The sequence below is a fragment of the Loxodonta africana genome, chromosome 13 (genome assembly GCF_030014295.1).
Source record: "Loxodonta africana isolate mLoxAfr1 chromosome 13, mLoxAfr1.hap2, whole genome shotgun sequence".
Taxonomy (NCBI): Eukaryota; Metazoa; Chordata; class Mammalia; order Proboscidea; family Elephantidae; genus Loxodonta; species Loxodonta africana.
Genome location: NC_087354.1, coordinates 3,591,644 through 3,619,263, shown reverse-complemented (window position 1 = coordinate 3,619,263; position 27,620 = coordinate 3,591,644).

Genomic DNA, 27,620 nt, shown 5'->3' with positions numbered 1-27,620 from the left:
TCTGACAGAGACTGGAGAAACCTTCAAGACTATGGTGCCTGGAAACGCTTCAATTTCAGAACTGAAACCACCCCCGAAGTCTAACTTTCAGCAAAAGATTGCTGTTGTTAGCTGTCTTCAAGTCAATTCCAACTCATAGTTACCTCATGTACAACAGAACGCAACACTGCCCAGTCCTGTGCCATCCTCACAATTGTTGTGATGCTTAGGCCCATTGTTGCAGCCACTGTGTCAATCCATCTCATAGAGGGTCTTCCTCTTTTTCGATAACCTTCCACTTCACTAAGCATGATGTCCTTCTCCAGGGACTGTTCCCTCCTGGTAACATGTCCAAAGTATGTGAGACAAAGTCTTGCCATCCTTGCTTGCAAGTAGCTTTCTGGTTGTACTTCTTCTGAGACAGATTTGTTCGTTCTTTTGGCAGTCCATGGTATATTCAATATTCTTTGCCAACGCCATAATTCGAAGACATCAAATCTTCTTCAGCCTTCCTTATTCATTGTACAGCTTTCACATGCATATGAGGCAATTGAAAATACCATGGATTGAGTCAGGTGCACCTTAGTCCTCAGAGTGACATCTTTGCTTTTTAACACTTTAACGAGGTCTTTTGAATCAATTTGCCCAATGCAATGGGCCATTTGATTTCTTGACTGCCGCTCCAATGTACATTGAATGTGGATCCAAGTAGAATGAAATTCTTGAAAACTTCAATATTTTCTCTGTTTATCATGATGTTGCTTATTGGTCCAGTTTTGAGGATTTGTTTTCTTCATGTTGAGGTGCGATCCATACTGAAGGCTGTAGTCTTTGATCTTCATAAGTGCTTCAAGTCCTCTTCTTCTCTTTTGGTTTTTTATTTAACTCCAGGTCTTTGCACATTTAATTATAATACTTTACTTTGTCTTTTCAAGCTGCCCTTTGAAATCTTCTGTTCAGCTCTTTTACTTCCTTGTTTCTTCCATTCACTTTAGCTACTCTCCATTCAAGAGCAAATTTCATAGTCTTTTGTGACTTCTACTTTCTTTTCTTTTTTTACTGACTTTTTAATAAACCCTTGCTTTCTTCATATACAATGTCCTTGATGTAATTCCACAATTCGTCTGGACTTCGGTCATTAGTGTTCAATGATTCAAATCTATTCTTGAGATGACCTCTAAATTCAGGTGTGAAATTATGCAAAGTGGCGCCCTGGTGGTGCACTGGTTAAGAGCTCAGGCTGTTAACCAAAAGGTCAGCAGTTCAAATCCATCAGCTGCTGCTTGGAAACTCTATGGGGGCAGTTCTACTCTGTCCTACAGGATCTCTATGAGTCGAGATTGACTCGACAGCAATGGTTTATACTCAAAGTCATATTTTGGTTCTCATGGACTTGTTTTAATTTTCTTCACCTTCAACTTGAACTTGCATATGAGCAATTGATGGTCTGTTCCACAGTCAGTACCTGAAATTGTTCTGACTAATAATGTTGAGCTTCTCCATCATCTCTTTTCACAGATGTAGTTGATTTGATTCTTATGTATTCCATCTGATGAAGTCCAATGTATAGTCACCGTTTATATTGCTGTAAAGAGGTATTTGCAATGAAAAAGTCGTTGGTCTTGCAAAATTCTACCATGAGATCTCCAGTGTTGTTTCTACATCATCAATGTCATTTTTTCCAACTACTGATCCTTCTTTGTTTCTACCTTTTGGATTCCAATCACCAGTAATTACCCTTGCATAATGATTACATGTTTGATCAATTTTAGACTGCAGAAGCTGGTAAATATCTTCAGTTTCTTCATCTTTGGCCTTAGTGATTGGTGTGTAAATTTGAATAATTTTAGTATTAAGTGGTCTTCCTTGTAGGCATAAGGATATTATGCTATCATTGACAGTGTTGAACTTCAGGGTAGATCTTGAAATGTTCCTTTTGCCAACGAATGCGATGTCATTCCTCTTCAGTTTGTTATTCCCCCCATAGTAGACCATATGATTGTCTGATTCAAAATGGCCCGTTCCAGTCCAATTCAGCTCACTAGTGCCTAGATATTGAAGTTTACATGTTCCTTTTCATTTTTGATGTCTTCCAATTTTCCTGGATTCATCCTTTGTACATTCCATGTTTCATCTACTAATGGATGTTTGCAGCTGTTTCTTCACATTTAGAGTCATGCCACATCAGCAAATGAAGGTCTCAAAAGCTTTATTCCAGCCATGTCATTAAGGCTAACGTTACTTTGCTCTTTCCCAGTCGTATTTCGAGTGCCTTCCAATTTCAGTGGCTCATTTTCCTGCACCATATCAGACAACATTCCACTGCTATTCATAAGATTTTCACTGGCCAATTTGTTTCAGAAGTAGACTGCCAGATCCTTCTTCCTAGTCTGTCTTAACCTGGAAGCTCCCCTGAAACTTGTCCACCAAGGGCAACCCTGCTGGTATTTGAAATACTGGTGGCATAGTTTCCATCATCACAACAACATGAAAGCCACCATAGGAGGACATGCTGACAGATGAGTGGTGGAGCTAAAGATTAGACAGGCCAATTAAACAAACAGTAACACAAGTGAGGAAAGTGCTGCTTAGTTCAATCAAGTATACTAGACCGTATGCACAACACCTGCCCAAAAGCAAAGACAAGAAGGCAGGGAAGGACAGGAAAATTGGAGGAGTGGAGGCAGAGAACCCAGGGTAGAAAAGGAAACAGGGAGAGTGCTGACACATTGAGGGGATTGCAATTAATGTCATAAAACAATTTATTTATAACATTTTTGAATGAAAAATTAATTTGTTCTGTAAACTTTCACCTAAAACACAATAAAATTTTTTTAAAAAAAGGCTTCTGCTGATTAGGTTCAAGTGCTACCTTCGGCTTTGTCAGCACATAACCCCTTGAGTCTAGGATTTAAAATGCAATCAGTAAACCCAGACAAGAAATAGATGTGCAGTGTTAACGAAACCAGCCATCTGATGCAAGAGATCCGGGTTAGATTGTAAATTCACGTCACGCACAGCCAGGACCCGTTTGTCAGTGTGTGGCTATGATGCTGAACAGGTGTCAGTGAAGCTTCCAGACTAAGATGAACTAGGAAGAAACATCTGGTGATCTACTTCAGAAAACTAGCCAGTGAAAACCCTATGGATCACAACGGTGTGATTTGCAACCAATCATGGGGCTGGCACAGGACTGGGTAGTGTTTTCATCCATTGTACATGGGGTCACCATGAGTCAGGGCCTGACCTGATGGCAGCTAACAGCAACAAGGCATGTGTTTTTCATGTCCAGGTTGTCTGCAGCAGGATGCAAGAATATCTGGGACCCATAGCAGTCAGAGAATGAGGAAGAAGTTCTGGTTGGTAGCTAGAGAGCAAAGGTGGTTGGCAGATTTATGTTACTTCTCATCACATACAGGATACCGAACAAGCATGCTGATGTAACTCCAACAAGTCGTATTTTACCTGACCCACTAACCCTGCCTTTCCTCATCTCTCACTGCACCCCATCTCACACTCTGAATTCTAGATGTACCAAAGTTCTTGCAGAGGCACACACACTTTTGAATATTTTACCCTTGCTAAAAACACTCTTTTTGCTGTGTCCCAGTTTTCCTTCTGTTTGGGAAATTCCTGCTCTTTCAAGACCTAGTTCAAGGATTACCTCTTCTTTGGAGCCTTTCTTGATCACTTCTTTAGATAGTATTGACCTGTCTCTGGCAGAAACTTATCAGGTTTCTGTCACTGCATTGGCAATACTTTGAAGCACTTAAGTGTTTACAAGTAGGAGAGGGTAAGATATAAATATGTTGATTTTCATGATTTTCATTTTCTGCTCCTCCATGTATGAAACTTGATCATATAGGAGCAGAACTGATAGAAAACCAAAGACAACCATGCCAGTTGCTGTCAATTCCAACTCATGGTGACTCCATGTGTTGCAGAGTAGAACTGTGCTCCGCAGGGTTTGTAAGACTGTGACCTTGAAGATAGTCAGGGCTTTCTTCCAGGATGCCTCTGGGTGACTTCAAACAGCCAAACTTTCAGTTAGTAGTCACACACTTAACTGTTTGTGCCACATGGGTGTTCATGCCCTTGAATCATCCCAAACCCCCTCTACACACTGAATAGGGATGATCTGAGCAAGCAACGGGATACTGAGGAAATTACAGTGTGTGTCTTCCAAGGCTTGGTCACACCAGACATTGTAGTTCCTGCCTCTCTTCTTCTTGGGTCACTTGATCTGGGGAAGCCAACTATGCCATGAGGGCATTCAAGCAGCCATATGGTGAGCTCTGCATGGAGAGGGTGTGGGATGATACAAGGGCGTGAAGACCGGGAGATGGGGATCAGTCATTGGGGGCCATCATGGAGGCTGATCATCACAACACTGAGCCCCTGTGATCTCACCAATGGCTTGCATCCACCCATGTGTTCCTTGCTTATACCAATCACCTGCCTCCCTTCACTCAGAAATAACCCCATCATAAATTTCCTAAATTTTACATTTATCATTCCATTGCTTTTAATGCATGATTAAAAAAAAAACTTTATTTTGATGTAATTGTAGATTCACATGTAGTTGTAATAAATAATTCAGAGAGATTCCATATACCCATCACTCAGTTTTCTCAGATGGTAACATCTTACTTAGCTGTAATACAGTATCACAACCAGAAACTGAACATTAATATAATCCACCTACTCTTCACAGATTTTACCAGTTTTACATGCACTCATGGGTCTGTATGTGTGGGTGTGTAGTTTCATGCAATTTTATCACATGTATAGATTTGTGTGATCACAATCACAGTCAAGGTACAGAACGGTTCCATCAGAAGGATCCTTCCTGCTACCCTTTTATAGTTACAGCCATCGCCTTCACTTTCCCACCCCTAACCGTTGGCAACTACTAATCTGTTCTTCATCTCTATTATTTTGTCATTTCAATAGTGCAATATTAATGGAATCATACAATATGTAACCTTTAAGATTTGCTTTTTTCACTCAGCAAAATTCTCTTGAGATCCATTCAAGTTGTCACGTGTATCAGTAGTTATTTGTGGTATTCTATGGTATGTATGTACCACGTATAGTTTGTTTAACTATTCACCTGTTGGAGGCATTTGGTTTGTTTTAGTTTTTGATTATTATGAGTAAAGCTGCTGTGAACATTCATGTAGAGGCTTTGTGTGAACATAGGTTTTCATTTTTCTGGGATAAATGCCTAATGGTGCAATTGTAGAGTCATATGACAAGCACATGTTTAGTTTTGTAAGAAATGGCTTTACTATAGACATGTACAGTTAGCATTATTTTGCTTAATCTTGTTAGCCATTTGTGCTCTGTAAAAACATTATTGTGCCATATGTAGTCTTCTGTAACTTACTTTTTCATCTAACATTGGGTTTCCAAGATATTGTTGCACATGGCTGCATTCCATTCGCTTTCAGCGTTGAGTGTGTTTTTCACTCGGTGACCGTCATTTTGTGAACAAGGTGTGCCATCTTATGAATGAGGGGTTCAGCTGCATAAGTTTTTGAGGGCACATTCTTAGGCCTGGGGATGCTACATTTTAAGGATTTTGAACATTCCGCTTTCAAATGAAATACAAACTGTTCTACAAAATGGTTTCACCGATTCCCGCTTCCACCAGGGATGTTTAAGAGCTCCTTAGGGTTGCTACGAGTTGGAATCGACTTGAGGGCAATGGGATTTTTTTTGTTTGTCTTTTTCTCCTCAACGTCTTCTCAAGTGATGAGTATTGTTTAACTTTAATTTTTGTCATTTAGAGTTTTATTATTTTTCTGTCTCCAAGAAAGAAGAGGGTTTGTGTGTGTGTGTGTGTATGAACTTATATTCATTTACTATTTTAGCTACTTTATATTCAACTTGTTAAGTTGAAAAAGTAAATCCAATTGGAACTAGTTTGGAAAATGCACAAATCAACAGGTTAACTTGAGAGTGTCGTCATCTTTATAATTCGAGTTTTTCCACTCAGGAACACTGCCTAATTTTCTATTTTATTCAGGTCTTCCTTTATCAACTTTAGTAAAATTTTAAGTTGACTAGGCATATAATTGCTTGGTAAAATACAGGGTCAGCAGAAAAGAGGAAGACCTTCAACGAGATGGAATGACACAGTGGCTCCAACAATGGGCTCAGGCATAACAACGATTGTGAGCACGGTGCAGGCCCAGGCAGTTTTTCGTTTGTGGTACATAGGGGCACTATGAGTCGGAACTGACTCTACAGCATGTAACAACAACAGCAGACATGTAATTGTATATTTCTCATCTGTAATACTGGGATAAAAATTCTTCCTGCCTCATGGATGGCAAGGAGGAAGGAAACAATGACTAGAACATGACTAGCATGTTACCTGCCATGTGTTATGTGCTCTACAAAAGTTAAATATTGCTAACACCAAGTCCCTTGGGTATACCCCTAGCAGTGGAATTGAAGGGTCATATGGTAGTTCTATTCTAAGTTTTTTGAGTAACGACCACTCTGTTTTCCATAAGGGCTGTATCATTTTGCATTCCCACCAGCAATGGATAAGTGTTCCCATTTCCCCACACTCTCATTAACATTTGTTATTTTCTGTTTTGTTTGTTTGTTTGTATTTAATATTCTTAGCTATCCTAAGTGGGAGTAAAATGGTAGCTTATTGTGGTTTTGATTTGAATCTCTCTTATAGCCATCAGCGCATCTTTTCATGTTTGGTGGCCTTTTGAATGTCGTCTTCGGTGAAATGTTCATTTAAGTCCTTTGCCCATTTTTTATTGGGTTGTATGTCTTTTGGTTGTTAAGTTGTCAAAATTGTATATATATTTTGGTTATTAGATTCTATCAGATATATAGTTTCCAAGCATATTCTCCCAGTTAATAGCTTGTCTTTGCATGTTTTTAAAAAAGCCTTTTGATGAACAAAAGTTTTTAATTTTTAAGAGGTCCTATACCATTTTTTTTATACCATATAATTCATATAATTCAGCTATTTCACTGTTAGGAATATACTCAAGGGACTTGAAAGCAGTGACATGAACAGACATATGTACACCAGTGTTCACTGCAGAACAATTACAATAGCCAAAAGGCAGAAACAACATAAAGGCACATGGACGGATGATGAATGGATAAACAAAATATGATTCATACATACAATGGAATACTACTCAACCAGAAAGAGAAATGAAGTCTTTATACATGCTGCAACATGGATGGAGCTTGAAGACATTATGCTGAGTGAAATAAGTCAATCACAAAAGGATAAACATTGCAAGACCTCACTTATATAAAAAGACAAGAACGGCAAATGTATAGAGACCTAAGTTTCATGGTGGTTATCAGTGGTGGAAGGGAGGGGGAGGGGGATTATTGCTTATGGAGAACTGAGTTTCAGTTTACAGTGATGGAAAAATCATACTGATCTAGGATAGGGTTGCACAGCCGATTAATGTAATTGCTGTCAATAAGTTACACACCTGTGAAAAATGAAATTGGCAAAAGTGTGATTGATATATATATAACAACAATAAAAATAAAGAGCAGCTGCTGAGGCTGGTTATGTACAATCAAACACTTCATGGGATTTGGTTTCTTGGTTTGGAAGTTTAGGGTTGTGGTTTCATGGGACATTCCAGTTAATTGGCCTAGAAAAGTGTTTAGTGCTTTTATTCTACCTAGTTTGCTGCATAGTGTCTGAGGTCTTAAAAGCTTGCAAGCTGCCATCCAAGGTACAACAATTGGACTCTATTTGCCTGGAGCAACCGAGGAAGAAGGAGAGTCAGGAACTGGAGAAGGAAATGGAATGTGGGCTAACCGCCTCCATGAGCAACTGCCTACTTTGTCATGAGACCAGATGAACTGAATGGTGCCAGGCTACTGTTTCTGAACATTTTGATCAAAGATTCTACAAGAGAATTCTGATCAATAGAGAGAAAATGCAGAACAGAATTTCAAATTCTCATGGACTCTAGACTTTCTGGAGCCATGGAGGTTGGATGAATGCCCAAAACTATTGCCCTGAGATAAACTTTAAACCTGAACCTTAAACCAAAATTATCCCCTGAAGTCTTCTTAAAATCAAAGAAGAGTTTAGCTTAACTTGTAAAAATGTTTGCCTTGAGCATTGTGCGCCTTTAAGAACTATCTGTATAAGATCAAACTGGCCACAGCCACTGGAAAGATTACATAGAAAACTTAAGGAGCAGTGAGTTTATGTTAATGGGAAAGGAACCATTTGGAAAAGCAGGGTGAGAATGATTGCACAACTTGAAAAATGTAACCAATGTCACTGAATTCTACATGTAGAAATTGCTAAATTGGTGTGTGTTCTGCTATGTATATTCTCAACAACGCAAAAAATAAAATAAATTTAAAAAATATTGCTAACATCACTGCTGTTTATTGTAACTTTTCATGTACATCTTGAACTGATTTTGGTTGTTTATCTCTTGGTATTTATGTTATCCTAATTATTTTTCCATTGCATTTTCTAATTGTCTATTGCTTGTATATCAGAAACCTGATGATTTTTATATTTTTGTCTTATAACTGGAGCACCTGGGTGGTGCGAATGGTTAGTGAGCTCACTGCAAATTGAAAAGTTGGTGGTTGGAGTCCTCCCAGAGATGCTTTGGAAGAAAGGCTGGTAATCTACTTCTGAAAAATCAAATCATTGAAAACCCAATGGAGCACAGTTCTACTCTGATACATATGTGGCTACCAAGAGCTGGAGTCAACTTGGCAACAACTGGTTTGGTTTGGTTTTTGGATCTTATAATTAGCTACATTACTGACTACTAGGTAAACAATCACAATGCTGCCAATAGTGATAAATTTTGCTTCTTTTTTTCCTGATATTTAGCCCGACATTTGGCCTGTAGTTCCTCTGCAATTCCACTTCTGGTATTAACAGCAGGTTTTGTTAGCCCTACAGAATGAATTGAGAAAGTCTCAACAGCTTTCTATACTATAAGTATAAATATACTATAATGAGAAGCCCTGATGGTGCAGTGGTCAAATTGCTCGGGTTTTAATCTATCAGCCACTCCATGGGAGAAAGATGTGGCAGTTTGCTTCCCTAAAGATATACAGCCTTGGAAACCCTATAGGGCAGATCTACCCTGTCCTACAGAGAGTCACTATGAATCAGAGTAGACTCAACGGCAGTGGATTTTTAAAAAATCAGTACAGCTTTCTATACTACATTATAGGTATTATAAGCCTAAGTACTATAAAAAAAAATATAATACAGTATAATTATAATATAATAATTATAGTATTATAATGTAGTATAATATAAGTGTTATATTAACCTGTAAACTGTTGCCATGGAGTCGATTCTGACTCATAGTGACCCTACAGGACAGAATAGAATTAATTGCCCTGTAGGGTTTCCAAGGAGCGGCCAGTTGATTCGAACTGCCAGGCTTTTCATTAGCAGCCAAACTCTTAACCACTGAGCCACCAGGCTTCCAAGTATTATAGTACTATATTATAGTAAGTATATAGTAAGTATTAATATAAGAACTGTATTAAAATAATTAACTATTTTGAAGTTTCAACAGGCTTTGTAAAATGTTCTCCATCGTATGCTTTCAGAGAATGGGTTTGTGAGGACCATCTTAAGATCTGGGAATTGTTAAACTATTCAAAATGTCTACTTTTTTCTCAGGCATTTAAAATTATATTTTCCTGATTCTATGAAATAGAAAAAGGAGATATATATGTATATATTTAGATGCCATAGAGTCAGTTTTGACTCGTAGGGACCTATGTACAACAGAACAAAACACTGTCAGAACACTATCAGGTCCTGTGTCATCTTCCCTATTGTTGCTATGCTTGAGCCCATTTTTACAGCAGCCTTCCTATTCATTGTCCAGCTTTCACACTCATATGAGGCGATTGAAAACACCGTGGCTTGGTTCAGGCACACCTTCGTCCTCAAAGTGAAATCTTCGCTTTTGAACACTTTAAAGAAGTCTTTCACGGCAGATTGCCCAACATAATACTTCCTTTGATCTCTTGACTGTGGCTTCCATGGGCATTGATTGTGGATCCAAAGAAAATGATACACTTGATAACTTCAATCTTCTCTTCATTTATCATGATGTTGCTTATTGGTCCAGTTCTGAGAATTTCGTGTATATACATATATATACACACATATATACAATGCATATACAAATGCCTTTTGTGTTTATTATGAAAAGTATTAAATGATGAGATAATTTTCTTTCTTTCAGAAAACAAGTGTGAGCCATTGACTTTCCGAGCCTTTGAATATCTGCAAATGCATTTAATTGTCATCATAGTTGAGTATCAATTTGGCTAATATGGAAGTCTATGTTCAAAATCTACTTCCCTCATAATTGTGACTATATGTTCCCGTTGTGTAATGAAGATGAATATTCATCCATTGAATACTTAATAATAGTCCACTGTGTACAGTCACTTCTAGGCACAGGGTACACAGCAAAGGACAAAGCAGATCCATCCCGGCCTCATGAGAAGTGGATAGAATAGTGGGGTGGGCGGTGCAGGAAGACTGTTCTGGGCCTAGCAGTGCCTTCTGTTGGGGTCTCTATTTCCTTCCTCTCCTGGGTCTTGACGTCATCATTGTCACTGCCCTTTTAGCTCTCTGAGGCTTTCAAATATCTTTTTTAATTTTTTGTCTGCCTCTTCTAAAAAAAAAATTTTTTTTCTTTTTTTATGTCCTCTATTGATGTTGGCCAAATTTAACTTGTCTGTTTTTGGTCATTGGCACAATCTGCCCCCTTTAAATCTCACAGATTTTGAGAGAATTTCCTAGAGACAGCGCCTACACTTGTAGACTCTTCTATGCATTTCCTTTTCTTCATCCTTGTGCGCTGCATTCTGAAGGAGTGCTTCAGTTTGATCACCCAGATGACAAATGTTGCCCCTCTACTATGTTTTCTAAAAAGATACTACCTGCCATGCTTTTCACTTCCAAGAATTATTTACTTTTCCTCTTTTGCCTCTTTTCCACAGCAATTTTATGAATATACTGGTCTTTTGGATTTCTCTGAGGAAAGTAATTTTTTTTTTTTTTTGTACTTTAGATGAAGGTTTACAGAACAAACTTGCTTCTCATTAAGCAGTTAGCACACATACAGTTTTATGACATTGGTTATCAACCCCACAACATGTCAACACTCTCCGTTCTCAACTTCGGGTTCCCTATTACCAGCTTTCCTGTCCCCTCCTGCCTTCCAGTCCTTGTCCCTGTGCTGGCGTGCCCCTTTAGTCTCATTTTGTTTTATGGGCCTGTCTAATCTTTGGCTGAAGGGTGAGCCTCAGGAATGACTTCATTACTGAGCTAAAAGTGTGTTTGGGGGCCTACCCCTGGGGTTTCTCCAGTCTCTGTCAGGCCAGTAAGTCTGGTCTTTTTTTGTGTGTGGGTTAGAATTTTGTTCCACATTTTTTCTCCAGCTCTGTCCGGGACCCTCTGTTGTGATCCCTGTCAGAGCAGGGTAACCAGGCACTATCTAGTTGTACTGGACTCAGTCTGGTGGAGGTTATGGCATTTGTGGTTCATTAGTCCTTTGGACTAATCTTTTCCTTGTGTCTTTAGTTTTCTTCTTCTCCCTTGCTCCTGAAGGGGTGAGACCAGTGGAGTATCTTAGATGGTCACTCACAGGCGTTTAAGACCCCAGACACTACTCACCAAAGCAGAATATAGAATATTTTCTTTATAAACAGAAAATAATTATGATTTTTAATGTTATTTTCTGTGTTTTTCATTAGCTGTGCTCAGAGAGGAAAACCTCACCTCTGTGGTGTGTACTTTCTTTCTTTGATGCTTCTAGTTCTAAAATAATTTGGCGACTCTTGACTGTAAGTTCATATGCATAAATGTGGACACAGATTCAAGTTTCCTAAACCCAGCTGCATGTTAGAATTGCCTGAGGAGTTTTTTAAAAAAAAATTTGTACTCAGGCCTCATCCCTATATATAAATGGTCTGGGGACAAAGCTTGAACATTGGTATGGCTTTCAAAGACTGCCTAATGTGTAGCCAGGGTTGAGAGCAACTTGTCAGAACAGTCAGTGCTAGCCCTGGAGTGGCTTGGTTATCTCATCATCTCCCCAGCTGCCCCTGGGTGATTCCTGCTCCCAGGCCTGCTCTCGAAGATTTTGGGCTTTCTTAGAGGATATGTTTGCAAAACTCTTTTTTTTTTTTTAATATTCTTGGTTACTTACACACATAATGTATTTGCTTATATTTGTTAGATTTCACCATCATTCTACTTTCATTTGTTTAATTTCTTCCAGACACCCCTCAATAACTTCTGACGATATCTTTTTTCGTCTTCTGAAGATGTTTTACCAGTTTTCCTATGTAAGTATGTATTTATTGCCCACAACTATATATTTATCCTTTATATATATATATATATATATATATCTTTTTAAGGGGAATTTGGTTTGGACGAAAGGAAAGCATCTTGGCTTCAGTCTGTAGCATTTGACATTCTGGGATTTGGACAATTACCATGAATTGAGCTTATTGGGATCATTGGCAAATTAATATATCTAATTCCTTGCGGCTCTATAATTTGGTAGTATTTGAATGAATTTTAATTCTGATTGTCAATTAATGGGTAGCATCTGTGCTTCTTCATTTACAGATTTCAGAATCTCAAATGCCCTTTTTAGAAGCAATCACAAGAGTAACTGTTAAAAAAGCACTGTCGAGTTGAAAGTCCCTGGGTGATCCAAGTGGCTAACACACTCCGCTGCTAACCAAAAGGTTTGGAGGTTCTAGTTCACCCAGAGGTGACTCGGAAGAAAGCCCTAGCGATCTATTTCTGAAAAAATCAGTCACTGAAAACCCTGTGGAGCACAGTTTACTCTGACATACATGGGGTCATCATGTGTAAGAACTGGCTTGAAGTCAACTGGTTTTGTACTTGTCAGGTTGAAAAGTTATAGCCTGTGATTCATACTTAGCTCCTAAGCGTTTATTAAGCAACAGTCATACCACCAAAGGAGCTGATTCCTGGCATATGAAAGCTGGAAGCAATCTTGATGATCATCTCATCCAATTCTCTAAGTTTTCCGTGGGAAAAGTAAAACTCGGAGTTCTTCTCTGCACTCTATTGACACTCTACCTCTGGGTAAGATCTTCTCACCCTGGAGCTGCAGATCATAGGAACTTCTCCACCTTGCGCTAGTCTATATCCTTGCCCTGGTCTCTTCTGTAGCATCCCACTGCAATCTTGCCATCTCCACTTCAGTGTCGAATAAGCATCTCAAACTTAACATGGCTTAAGCTGAGCATTAGATTTTCACACTCAAACCTGTTCTTCCCAAGTCATTAATTAAACCCTTAGGTTTAATTTTTTTTTTTAATTTTTATTGTGCTTCAGGTGAAAGTTTACAAATCAAGTCAGCCTCTCACGCAAAAACTTATATACACTTTGCTACACACTCCCAATAGCTCTCTCTGTAATGAGACAGCCTGCTCCCTCCCTCCACTCTTTCTTTTTGTGTCCATTCTGCCAGCTTCTAACACCTTCTACCTTCTCATCCCCCCTCCAGAAAGGAGATGCCAACATAGTCTCAAGTGCACCTAATCCAAGAAGCTCACTCCTCACCAGCATCCCTCTCCATTCCATTGTCCAGTCCAATCCCTGTCTGAAGAATTGGCTTTGGGAGTGCTTCCTGTCCAGGGCCAACAAAAGGTCTGGGGGCCATGACCACTGGGGTCCTTCTAGTCTCAGCCAGGCCATTAAGTCTGGTCTTTTTATGAGAATTTGAGGTTCTGCATCCCACTGCCCTCCTGCTCCCTCAGGGGTTCTCTCTTGTGTTCCCTGTCAGGGCAGTCATCGGTTGTAGCCAGGCACCATCTAGTTCTTCTGGTCTCAGGATGACGTAGTCTCTGGTTTATGTGGCTCTTTCTGTCTCTTGGGCTCATAATTACCTTGCGTCCTTGGTGTTCTCTATTGTCCTTTGGTCCAGGTGGGTTGAGACCAATTGATGCATCTTAGACGTCCACTTGCTAGCGTTTAAGACCCGAGAAGCCACTCTCCAAAGTGGGATGCAAAATGTTTTCTTAATAGATTTGTTTATGCCAATTGACTTAGGTATCCCCTGAAACCATGGTCCCCAAACCCCTGCCCCTGCTACGCTGGCTTTCAAAGCATTCAGTTCATTCAGGAAACTTCTTTGCTTTTGGTTTAGTCCAGTTGTGCTGACCTCGCCTGTGTTGTGTGTTGTCTTTCCTTCACCTAAAGTAGTTCTTACCTACTAATTAGTGGATACCCCTCTCCCACCCTGCCTCCCTCCCCCCTCTCATAACCATCAAAAAATATTTTCTTCTCTGTTTAAACTATTTCTCGAGTTCTTATAATGGTGGTCTTATATGATATTTGTCCTTTCGGACCTGACTAATTTCATTTACCATAATGCCTTCCAGATTCCTCCATGTTATGAAATGTTTCACAGATTCATCACTGTTCTTTATTGATGCGTAGTATTCCATTGTGTGAATATACCGTAATTTATTTATCCATTTGTGGGCACCTTGGTTGCTTCCATCTTTTTGCTATTGTAAACAGTGCTGCAGTGAACATGGGTATGCAAATATCTGTTTGTGTAAAGGCTCTTATTTCTCTAGGATATATTCCAAGGAGTAGGATTGCTGGATCGTATGGTAGTTCTATTTCCAGCTTTTTGAGGAAGCGCCAAATCGATTTCCAAAGTGGTTGTACCATTTTACATTCCCACCTGCAGTGTAGAAGTGTTCCAGTCTTTCCATAACCTCTCTAACACTTATTGTTTTGTGTTTTTTGGATAAATGCCAGCCTTGTTGGAGTGAGATGGAATCTCATTGTAGTTTTGATTTGCATTTCTCTAATGGCTACTGATCGTGAGCATTTCCTCATGTATCTGTTAGCTAACTGAATGTCTTCTTTCATGAAGTATCTGTCCATATCTTTTGCCCATTTTTTAATTGGGTTATTTGTCTTTTTGTAGTTGAGTTTTTGCAGTATCATGTAGATTTTAGAGATCAGGCACTGATTGGAAATGTCATGCCTAAAAACTTTTTCCCAGTCCGTAGGAAATCTTTTTACTCTTTTGGTGAAGTCTTTGGATGAGCATAGCTGTTTGATTTCTAGCAGCTCCCAGTTATCTACTTTTTCTTCTGCATTGTTAATACCGTTTTGTGTACTGTTTATGCCATGTATTAGGGCTCCTAACGTTGTCCCTATTTTTTCTTCTATGATCTTTATCGTTTTAGATTTTATATTTAGATCTTTGATCCATTTTGAGATCATTTTTGTACAAGGTGTGAGGTATGGGTTTTTTTTCATTTTTTTGCAGTTGTATATCCAGTTATGCCAGCACCATTTGTTAAAAAGGCTGTCTTTTCCCATTTGACAGATTTGGGGCCTTTGTCAAATATCAACCACTCATATGTGGATAAATTTATGTCAGAATTATCAATTCTGTTCTATTGGTCTATATATCTGTTGTTTTACCACTACCAGGCTGTTTGGACTACTGTGGCGGTATAATAGGTTCCAAAATCAGGTAGAGTGAGACCTCCCACTTTGTTCTTTTTCAGTAATACTTTACTTACCCGGGGGCCTCTTTCCCTTCCTAATGAAGTTGGTGATTTCTTTCCCCATCTCGTTAAAAAATGTCATTGGAATTTGGTTTAGAATTGCACTAAATCTATAGATTGCTTTTGGTAGAACAGACATTTTTATAATGTTAAGTCTTCCTATCCATGGGCAAGGTATGTTTTCCACTTATGTAAGTCTCTTTTGGTTTCCTGCAGAAGTGTATTGTAGTTTTCTTTGTATAAGTCTTTTACATCTCTAGTAAGATTTATTCCTAAGTATTTTATCTTCTTGGGGGCTACTGTAAATGGCATTGATTTGGTGATTTCCTCTCCGATGTTCTTTTTGTTGGTGTAGAAGAATCCAACTGATTTTTGTATGTTTATCTTGTATCCTCTTCTGTTAGTTTCAGTAGTTTTCTTGAGGACTCCTTAGGGTTTTCCGTGTTTAAGATCATGTCGCCTACAAACAGAGATATTTCTACTTCTTCCTTGCCAATCTGGATGCCTTTTATTTCTTTATCTGCCTAATCACTCTGGCTAGGACCTCCAGCACAATATTGAATAAGAGTGGTGATAAAAGCCATCCTTGTCTGGTTCCCAATCTCAAGGGGAGTGCTTTCAGGCTCTCTCCATTTAAGAGAATGCTGGCTATTGGCTTTGTATAAATGTTCTTTATTATGTTGAGGAATTTTCCTTCTATTCCTATTTTGCTGAGAGTTTTTATCATGAATCGGTGTTGAACTTTGTCATATGCCTTTTCTGTATCAATTATAAAATCATGTGATTCTTGTTTTTTGTTTTATTTATATGATGGATTACATTAATTGGTTATCTAATGTTGAACCATCCATGCATACCTGGTATGAATCTCACTTGGTCATAATGAATTATTTTTTGGATATGTTGTTGAATTCTATTGGCTGGAATTTTGTTGAGGATTTTTGCGTCGAAGTTCTTGAAGGATATAGGTTTGTAGTTTTCTTTTTTTGTGGTGTCTTTACCTGGTTTTGGTATCAGGGATATGCTGGCTTCATAGAATGAGTTTGGTAGTATTCTGTCCTTTTCTATGCTCTTAAATACCTTTAGCGGTAGCGATGTTAACTCTTCTCTGAAAGTTTGGTAGAACTCTGCAGTGAAGCCATCCAGGCCAGGGCTATTTTTTATTGTTCGGAGTTTTTTGATTACCTTTTCAACCACTTCTTTTGTTATGGGTGTATTTAGTTGTTCTACCTCTGTTTGTGTTAGTTTAATTAGGTAGTGTGTTTCTAGGATTTCATCCATTTCTTCTAGGTTTTCAAATTTGTTAGAGTACAATTTTTTCATAGTAATCTGATATGATTCTTTTAATTTCAGTTGGGTCTGTTGTGATATTGCCCATCTCACTTCTTATTCAGGTCATTTGCTTCCTCTCCTATTTTTCTTTTGTTAATTTGGCCAATGGTTTATCAATTTTGTTGATTTTTTCAAAGTATCAGCTTTTGGTCTTGTTAATACTTTCAATTGTTTTTCCTTTTTCTATTTCGGTTAGTTCTGCTCTAATTATTATTATTTTTTTTTCTTCTGGTTCTTGAGGGTTTCTTTTGTTGCTCCCTTTCTATTTGTTTCAGTTGTAGGGGTAATTCTTCAATTTTGGCCCTTTCTTCTTTTTGGATGTGCTCATTCATTGATGTAAATTGACCTCTGAGCACTGCTTTTGCTGTGTCTCAAAGGTTCTGATTGGAAGTGTTTTTGTTTTCATTGGATTCTCTGAATTTCTTTATTCCATCCTTAATGTCTTCTCTAATCCCGTCTTTTTGATCAGGGTATTGTTCAGTTTCCAAGTGTTCGATTTATTTTCTGTGCGTTTTCTTTTATTGATTTCTACTTTTATGGCCTTACGGTCAGAGAAGATGCTTTGTAATATTTCAACGTTTTGGATTCTGCTAAGGCTTGCTTTATGACCTAATATGTGGTCTATTCTAGAGAATGTTCCATGTGCACTAGAACTGAAAGTATACTTGGCTGCTGTTGGGTGGAGTGTTCTGTATATGTCTGTGAAGCCAGGCTGTTTGATTGTGGCATTTAGATCTTCCGTGTCTTTATTGAGGTTCTTTCTGGATGTTCTGTCCTTCACTAAAAGTGGTATGTTGAAGTCTCCTACTATATTTGTGTTGCTGTCTATCTCACTTTTCAATGCTGATAGAGTTTGTTTTATGCATCTTGCAGCCCTGTCATTGGGTGCATAAATATTTAATATGGTTATATCTTCTTGGTGTATTGTCCCTTTAATCATTATACAGTGTCCTTCCTTATCCTTTCTGAGATTTAACTTTTAAGTCTATTTTGTCAGAAATTAATATTGCCACTCCTGCTCTTTTTGGATTGGTGTTTGCTTGATACATTTTTTTCTACCCTTTGAGTTTTAGTTTGTTTGTGTCTCTAAGTCTAAGGTGTGTCTCTTGTAGGCAGCATATTGACAGGTTGTGTTTTTTCATCCATTCTGTCACTCTCCGTCTCTTTGTTGGTGCCTTTAGTCCATCTACATTCAGCATGATTATGGAGAGGTATGAATTTAGTGCTATCATTTTCTTGTCTTTTTTGGTGTGTTGTTGACAGTTTTTTTCCTACTTAATTTACGTGCTGTGTAGATTATCTTTATACATTGTTCTTTTCTCGTATTCATTGTTGTTGATTTTGTTTCTGCTGAGTCTGTATTGTTTTCTTGTATTTTATTTTGATGTGTAGGATAGTTTCTCTCCTTTGTGGTTACCTTACTATTTACCTGTATTTTTCAAAATTTAATCCTAACTTTTATTTCTTTTTATCACCTTGTGTTCTCTCCATATGGAAGATCTATGACTACATTTCTTAGTCCCTCTTTATTGTTTTAGTGTTGTCTTCTTTTACACAATAACATTGCTGTGTCCCTGTTGTGAGCATTTTTTTATCTTGATTTATTTTTTTGATTTCCCTGTCTCGAATGACTTCTGATTGCTCTGCCCAGTGTTCTAGCCTTGCGTGGATACCTGATATTATTGATTTTCTAACCAAAGAACTCTGTTTAGTATTTCTTTTAGCTTTGGTTTGGTTTTTATGAATTCCCTAAACTTCTGTTTATCTGGAAATATCCTTATTTCATCTTCATATTTGAGAGAAAATTTTGCTGGATATGTGATTCTTAGCTGGCAATTTTTTTCCTTCAATTTTTTATATAAGTCATCCCTCTGCCTTCTTGTCTGCACGGTTTCTGCCAAGTAGTCCGAGCTTATTCTCATTGACTCTCCTTCATAGGTGACTTTTTGTTTATCCCTAGCTGCTCTAAAAATTCTCTCTTTATCTTTGGTTTTGGCAAGTTTGATTATAATATGTCTTGGTGACTTTCTTTTAAAATCCATCTTATGTGGAGTTCAATGAGCACCTTGGATAGATATCTTCTCATCTTTCACGATATCAGGGAAGTTTTCTGCCAACAAATCTTCAACAGTTCTCTCTGTATTTTCTCATATCCCTCCCTGTTCTGGCACTCCAATCGCTCGTAGGTTACTTTTTTATTTCTCTTGATAGAGTCCCACATGATTCTAAGGTTTCTTCATTTTTTTGAATTCTTTTATCTGATTTTTCTTCAAATATGTTAGTGCCAAGTGATTTATCCTCAAGTTCAGTAATTCTGCCTTCCACTTGCTCAATTCTGCTCCTCTGACTTTCTGTTGAGTTGTCTTCTTCTGTAACTGTATTGTTAATCTTTTGAATTTCTGATTGCTGTCTGTCTATGGATTTTTCCAGCTTATTAAATTTTTCTTTATGTTCCTGAATAATCTTTTTAATTTCTTCAATTGCTTTATCTGTGTATTCCTTGGCTTGTTCTGCATGTTACCTCATTTCCTTCTTGACGTCTTGAAGGGTTCTTTATATTAATCTTTGTATCCTGCCTCTGGAAGTTCCAGGAAGATACTTTCATCTAGAACATCCCTTGATTCCTTGTTTGGGAGCTTTTTGAGGCAATCATGGTCTGTTTCTTTATGTGACTTTATACTGACTATTGTCTCCAAACCATTTATAAGTTATTATATTAGTTTATTTTACATTTGCTTACTATGTCATGGCTTCTTGCTTTGTTTTGTTTTGATATGCCCAAATGGATTGCTTGAGCAAGCTGGGTTGATTATTTTCACCTTTGGATCTCTGATGTCCTGTCCCCAGATGGCTAGAGCTGTTATCAAGTATATCAGTTTAGGAGTCCATTCACTTTTCTTGTATGAATTCAGCTCAGGTGTCCAGGTAGCTGATCATCAAGTGTGTGGTACAGGCTCTGTCCTACAGTCTTAGAAGGGCAGGGGTGTTTGGTGTAGGTACTGGTATCTGGTTGCAGCAGGGGGTCACGCTCTGAACAAGGCAGGGGCTGAGGTTCGTCCCCTAAGTGTCTCTGAGGAAAGCGTGTCCCTCTTCCCTAGAGCGTACAGGTGGGTGGGTTCTGCAGAGGGACCATAGATACCCAATGCTTTTGGTTGTAAGGACTGGGAGGTACCAGTTATCCTTGGACCCCTGTCATGGGTGGCTTGGAGACCTGAGTGGAGCCACTAGTCCTTAGGCCCCTGATGTGGATAGGTGAGGACCCTGTTTAATAGGCAAAACAATGTCAAATATGAAACACCCGCCTCTCCACCGCTCAGCTGAAACAGTTGTAGTCTGCCAACAAGGGCCTATTCTCCTGAAATAGGCCCACACAGGTCCACACAGAGGGGAAAGGTACCCTAAGTCCATGGACGATTTATGCCTGGGCAGGAGCTGCTTCTGTCCTGAGCTCCCAGTTAGTGGAGCTAGCAAATTATCTTTTCCCCCAATTGCAAATTTATTCCTTCTCTAAGGCCAGGAGGATGGCTCTAGGCACTCAACAGGGCCTATCTCAGGCCCAGGGATGTCAGCCACTGCAGCCGGCTTGTGGGTGGAGTTGGTCCATGGTAAAATATACACAAGTACTTAGCTTTTGCCGAGAGCGCCATTCTTGTCTGGTTCCAGAGGTGCGAGTAGGTTGTGGGGCTGGCTGCTTCTCCCTGAGGAAGGTGTGGCCTAATGCTAGTACCAGTCTGCCAACGCCACTCCCAGGAATGGTGCCTGAGGGCTCCCAGTGATTCAGGTTCGGTAACTCCTCTCTGCTTCTAAACTGTCTCTTCCTCCCGCTGCCCCTCAGTTCGTTTTCTAAACTTACCTTTGATTTTCTGGGATCCTAGCTTGTCATAAATATACTTGTTTCACTTGTTTTTTTAGGTCTTTGTTGTAAGAGGGCTCTCTGGAAGCATCTGTCTCTTCTGCCATCTTGGCCCCGCCTCCCACCCTTAGGAGTTGTTCTTGATTCATCTCTTCTCCTCATTAAAACATCCAGTGCATCAGTCAATCATGCTGGCTCTACCTGGAAGGTACACTTTCAATTTGTCTACTTTTGTCTATCCCACCACCATGTCTAAGCCACCTGGATGTGCAATACCTGCTAATTCATCTCCTCACCTGTTTCCACTGTGTTTTAGTAATTACTTTATACATAAGAGGTATTGTGACTTTTTTTTATTTTTGGTGAAAATGTGCAGAGCAAAACTCCCTTCCATTCCACAGTTTCTAGACATAATGATCAGTGACATTGGTTACATTCTTCACATGTGTAAATATTCTCATTATTTCTTTTCTACTTGTGTGACTTCCATATACTTAATCTTTCCACCCCACAATCTTCTCATCTGTGCTTTAAAATCCCTGTTGACCCTTTGGTTTTATATAGATAATTTTTTTTTCTTTTTTAAGAAACACAGTACTCAAGGGTGACAATCTTTACTCTTTGGGCTAAACTGTTACCTAATTTAAAGGTGACTTCAGAGAATAGTTTCAGTTCAAGGTTTGAGGAGCAACTCAGGGCCATAGTCTCTGGGACTCCTCTAGCCTCAATAGGCCCGGCAAGTCTGGATTCTTTAAGAATATGAAGTTCTGTTCCATGTTTTTCTCCCCTTTTGTCAGGATTCATCAATCGTGATCCTGATCAGAATGTTCAGTAATGGTAGCTGGGAACCATCGAGTTCTGGTCTCAAGTTGGAGGAGGCAATGGTTCATGTAGAGAATTAGTCCTGCAGTCCAGTTCCTTTTCTGATTCTTGGGTTTCTTCTTTCTCTTTTGTTCCAGACAAATAAAGATCAACTGTTGTATCTTAGATGGCTACTCATAAGCTTTTAAGACCCTAGACACAACTCGCTATACTAGGAGGTACAGCATAAACTTTAAGAACTACGTTATGCCAGTTGATTGGATTGTCCTGTGAGACCACAGCCCTAAGTCCCCAAAACCAAGAAAAGTGATCCCATGAGATGATTGGTTATATCTAATTAGTACCAGCATTTGTAGCCCCATCTTGCTCTTTTTTTTTTTGACCATTGTTGCTGTTCCAAAACCATACAAACCAAAAATGTTGCCATCGAGTCGATTCTGGCTCATAGCAACCCTAAAGAACAGAGTAGAGCTGCCTCATAGAGTTTCCCAGGAGCACTTAGTGGATTCGAACTGCTGACCCTTTGGTTTGCAGCTGTAGCACTTGACCACTATGCTGCCAGGGTTTCTGCAATACCATACACAACCCAGCATATGCCCATTCATCCCTTTTCCTTATGTACAGCTTATTGACATCAGTTACTCCAGTCACGCTGTGCAAATTTCAGCCACATTCAGTGCCACCTTTGCCATTTCCATAAACAAAATGCGACTGCTACCTAGAGAGTACTTCTTCCTCTTCACCCCCTCCCCACCTCTGGTAACTGTTAATGAACGTTAGTTTCTGTATATTTACCTATTCATGTTATTTCATAAAAATAAGAACACACAATTTTTGGTTTTTTGTGTGACTGACTTATTTTATTCAACGTAATTGTCCTCCAGGTACTTCCACTTTGTAAGATGTTTGGGGAACTAATTTTTCTTTTTGGCTGAGTAGTATTCCACTGTATGTATGTACCACATTTTATTTATCCATTCATCCATTGATGGTCAATTAGGTTGTTTCCATCTTTTTGCTATTGTGACTAGTGCTGCAATGAACATAGGTGTGCATGTCTATGTCACTTTTATTAGACCCCCAGGATAAATACATAAGAGTGGAATTGCTTGGTCATATGGTAGTTCTACTTCTGGTTTTGTGAGGAACTGTCAGACTGTCTTCCACGATGGCTATACCATATTGCATCCAACCAGCCATGGATGAGTGTTCCAATTTCTCCACATTCCTTCCAACATGTGTTATATTTTGTGCATGAGTTTTTTTGTTTTTGTTTTTAAATCTCAGCCATTCTAGTGGGGGTGAAATAATATCTCATTTGTGGTTTCGATTTGCTTTTCTCTGATGGCTACAGTGATTATTTAAAGGGAAAAACCCTATAGCCTTCTCTTCTTCCTCTGCTTTGGCAGCACTTGTTTTCCTGTTGCCTTTAGGACATAACTCAGAGGCCCCTCCCTTTCCTCAGGCCCCAGGAGCCCTGCATGCTGCCCCTCTGCCTCCAGCTACACATCCAAGCACCCGCCTCCCCATCAGGCCACTGCTTTCCTGATGCCCAGGCCCATATCTCCAGGCAAGTCCTCTCCACTGAAATCAAACTCAGGTCCTTCTTCCTCCCAGATGTCTGGGCTCAGTTATCCAGTGTCACTGCCCAAACTGCTCTACCTGCTGTCTCCCCATCTCAGCAAAAGGAAACTCAAGTTTGCGGTTGCTTGGGCCATACTCTATCCCATTCTTTCCTTCATACTATACACCCAATCCAACAGCAGATCCTCCTAACTCCGCTTAGAGCTTAGGTCACTCCTTAGCCTCCACCAGGACCAACCTGGCCACTTCCCTCCTCTCCAGGATTACTTCAGTGGCCTCTGACCATGTCTCCTTGCATCTGCCCTCGCCTACTGTGTTTTCTTTCCCACTTTGCAACCAGAGTGACCTTTGACATCATGAGTTAGATAATGTGACTCCTCCAAAGACTCCCCTTCTCACTCAACATACAGTTAAAGTCTCTGAAATGATTGAAAAAGCCATTTGATATTGAGTGGACTCTGACTCATCGCAACCCCATGTGTGTCAGAGTAGAACTGTGCCTTGTAGGATTTTCAATGGCTGATTTTTCAGAACTAGCTTTCCAGGCCTTTCTTCCAATGCACCTCTGGGTGGACTCAAACATCCAACTTTTCAATTAGCAGTCAAGTGGTTTATCATCTGCACCTACCCAAGGGCTCTTCTGGAATGATCTATAAACCCCTAAATGACTGGGTTTTGGGCTCCATTTTTGCTTGTCCACTGGGATCCAGCCCGGAGGCCTTCTTGCTGGGCCAGGGACCCCCAGTCCACTCCTTCTCTCTACTGCACTTGTATATCTCCCCCCAGATATCTGCACGGAGTTTCCTCAGGCCTCTGCTCAGAGCCCTCCTGGGAAGTCCCCTCAAGGGCTCTACATATCCAGGGTACACCTCTCCCAGCCCTGGTTTCCTACTCCCTGACTTCCTTGTTTCTTTAGTGTCTGTTTTCCTGAGAGCTGGGAGTATAGTGTTCACTGCTATGTCCTGTTCTCTGAGCACATTTCTGAGAACACAGTCCCTACCTGTTTCTTGAGCACACCACACCACACCAGACTTCCTCCTGTATTGGGATTTTTACATGGTTGCTCCTTCTGCCTGGAAGTTTCTTCTACAAGGTCTAGCTTCTTCTCCTTTTTTTAATTGTGATACACACACACACATATAGACACATACACACACATATATATACACACACATATATATACACACACACATACATATATACACACACATACATATATATACACACGTGCATATGTATATACACGCACACACACATACATATATACACACACACAAACACACATACATATATATATATAAACCCACCAAACCCATTGCCATTGAGTCGGTTCTGACTCATAGTGACACTATAGGACAGGGTAGAACTGCCTCATAGAGTTTCCAAGGAGCAGCTGGTAGATTGCAACTGCTGACCTTTTTTGATTAGCAACCAAGCCAAAAGGTCAGGAGTTTAAATCCACCAGCTGCTCCTTGGAAACCCTATGGGGCAGTACTCTCTGTCCTATAGGGTCACTAGGAGTTGGGATCGACTGAACGGCAACCAGTTTTTTTTTTTTTAATGTACATATGTATATAAAACAAATGATTTTATATATATATAAATCTCTCTCTATATGTATCTATATATACCTATCTTGGCTTTTTTTATATCTATCATTCATCCATCCATCCATCCATCCATCCATCCATCCATCCATCCATCCATCCATCCACCCACCCACCCATCCATCCATCATCATCATCTATCATCTATCTATAGAGACCCTGGTGACATAGTGGTTAAGAGCTCAGCTGCTAACCAAAAGGTCGGCAATTCGCTCCTTGGAAACCCTATAGGGCATTTCTACTCTGTCCTGTAGGGCCACAATGAGTTGGAATTGACTCGATGGCAACGGGTTTGGTTTTTTGGTTTTCTCTCTATATAAAACAAAACATTCACCATTTTAACATTTTTAATGTACAATTCAGTAACATTAATTACGTTCATCATGTTGCTCAACCATTGCCATTATCAGTTTCCACATGTTTCCATCACCCTTAACAGAAGCTCATGTCCTATGAGCACTAAGTCCTCCTTTCCCCCTCCATCCAGCCCACCCTCGGTCACCACTAATAAACATTGGTCTCTATGCACTTGCCTATTCTAGATATTTCACATAAGTGGGATAGTACAATATTTGTCCTTTGAAGTCTGACTTACTCCACTCAGCGTAATGTTTTTAAGGCACAATGATGTAGTAGCATGTATCAGAACATCATTTCTCTTTATGGCGGAATAAAATTCCATTTTTTTTTTTTTTTGGTCTAACCATTCATCTGTTGGACATTTAGGACACGTTTTCTATCTTTGAGCTATTATGAATAGTGCTGCAGTGAGCATTGATGTACAAGTATCTATTTGTGTTCTCACTTTCAATTATTTTGGGTATATAAATATACCTAGGAACAGAATTGCTGGATGGTGTGTTTATTCTATGTTTAACATTTTGAGCAACCTCCAAACTATTTTCCACAATGGCTGTACCATTTTGCATTCCCACCAGCAATGGATGAGGGTTCCAATTCCTCCACATTCTCTCTAATACCTGTTGTTTTCTGTTTTTTTAAAACCATAGCCATCTTAGTGGAGGTGAAGAGCTATCTTATCATGGTTTTGATGTGCATTTCCCTAGTGACTAATGATACTGAGCATCGTTTTTTGGCCATAAGTATTTCTTCTTTGGTGAAATCTCTAAGTCCCTTGTTCATATTCTCATTTGGTTGTCTTTTTGTTGTTGAATTGTAGGAATTCTTTATATATTCTGGATATTAAACCCTTATCTGACATATGGTTTCTAAAAACTTTCTCCCTATCTGTAGTTCGTCTCTTTGTTGATAAAGTTCTTTGATGACCAAAAATTTTCAACTGAAATCCAGTTTATCAATTTTGTATTTGTTACTCATGATTTGGTGTCATATATAAGAAGCCATTATTAAAAACTAGGCCCTGAAGGATTACTCTTATGTTTTCTTCTAAGAGTTTTATAGTTTTAGTTCTTACATTCATGTCCTTGGCCCATTTTGAGTTAGTTTTTGTATACGGTATCAAATACAGGTCCAGGTTTATTCTTTAGCTTGTGGAAATCCAATTGTCCCAGCACCATTTTTTTAAGAGATTATTCCTTCCCCTCTCATTCAGGCTTTAATTCGTGTCACCATCCAGAGAGGCCTTCCTCATTCTCCCTCTTCCCACCACCAAGCCCCACTCACGACTCTGTGAACTATTTCTTACTTAATTGCTGTCTCTTCCCACTAGAGTATAAGATCCATGAGACTGTCTGTTGTAGTCAGTGCCTGGAACACTGCATGGCTCACAGTGGGTGATTAATTAGTATTTGGTGAGCAGTGACAAGTGATATCTGGCAGTCATAAGAACTCAGTTGTCCACACTGCCAGCCCAGAATATTGCCCTCATCTTGGCAGTCAAGAGCTTGACAGTTTAGCTGGAACAAGACTTCCAAGCTCAGAACCCCTAATGATCCCTCTGAAGGAGCTTTACGAACAACGACACACACATAAGAATGAAAAGTAATTCAGCAAGATTAGAGGACCACTCAGTTGAGCTAAGCCCTAAAGAAAATAATGAATTCGGATTGGTGAAGAGCAGGTGGGAAAAGATTCCAGCCATACAGGGCAGTGTGACTCATGGAATCTTGGAACCTGAAAGTGGAATGTAGATGGAAGTGAACAAGGCCTGTTCTGAGAAGGGTAACGATGCCCATCGCCCCAGAGCTGGGCTGGGAGTCGTGGAGTAAATCCAGCAATTGGTGCCCAGCTTTCCCCAGGACCTCAAACCTCTGCCTGAGGAGTCAGAATTTGACTTTATAAGCAACAGGGGACTTCTGTAAGCGCTGGGGGTAAGGAAATGAAAAGAAAGGACACAGTAATTACTTTGGCAGCATGTGTGGAATGGCAAGAGCAAGGCAGCTGGGTGGCTGAGGGGCCCATAGGGAGGCTTTTGAGGATACCTGGGGATACTTGTCAGGACCAGGGAGTTGGCTGTGGCAGTGAACTGAATCAGTAGGCTTTGGGGTCCAAGTGGGTTTGATGAGAAAGGAAGAGATGGAGCCATGAGTCCTCAGGCTCTGGAAACCAGGGCAGTTGCAGTCATTCCTCATTGTCATTGATACTCAGTTGAGGATGTCATTGGTCTGTGTGAAATATGACTTCTTTCCCTGAGAATGCAGGTGTTCTACCAGATCTTTCTTTGGTCTGAGCCTCCACCCCTCAACATGGCCCCCTCGCCTCCTGTGCCTGGTCTGGGCTTGCCCCATGGTAGGTATTGTTTTCTCAGTGCTGGTCACTCTACTCCCCTGGTGCTGGATTGTACACATAGTGTGGTCTCTGGCAAAGCTCTCCCTAGGAATGTAAGAGCCTGGCTTAGCAGGGGGATGTAGGGCTGGGGG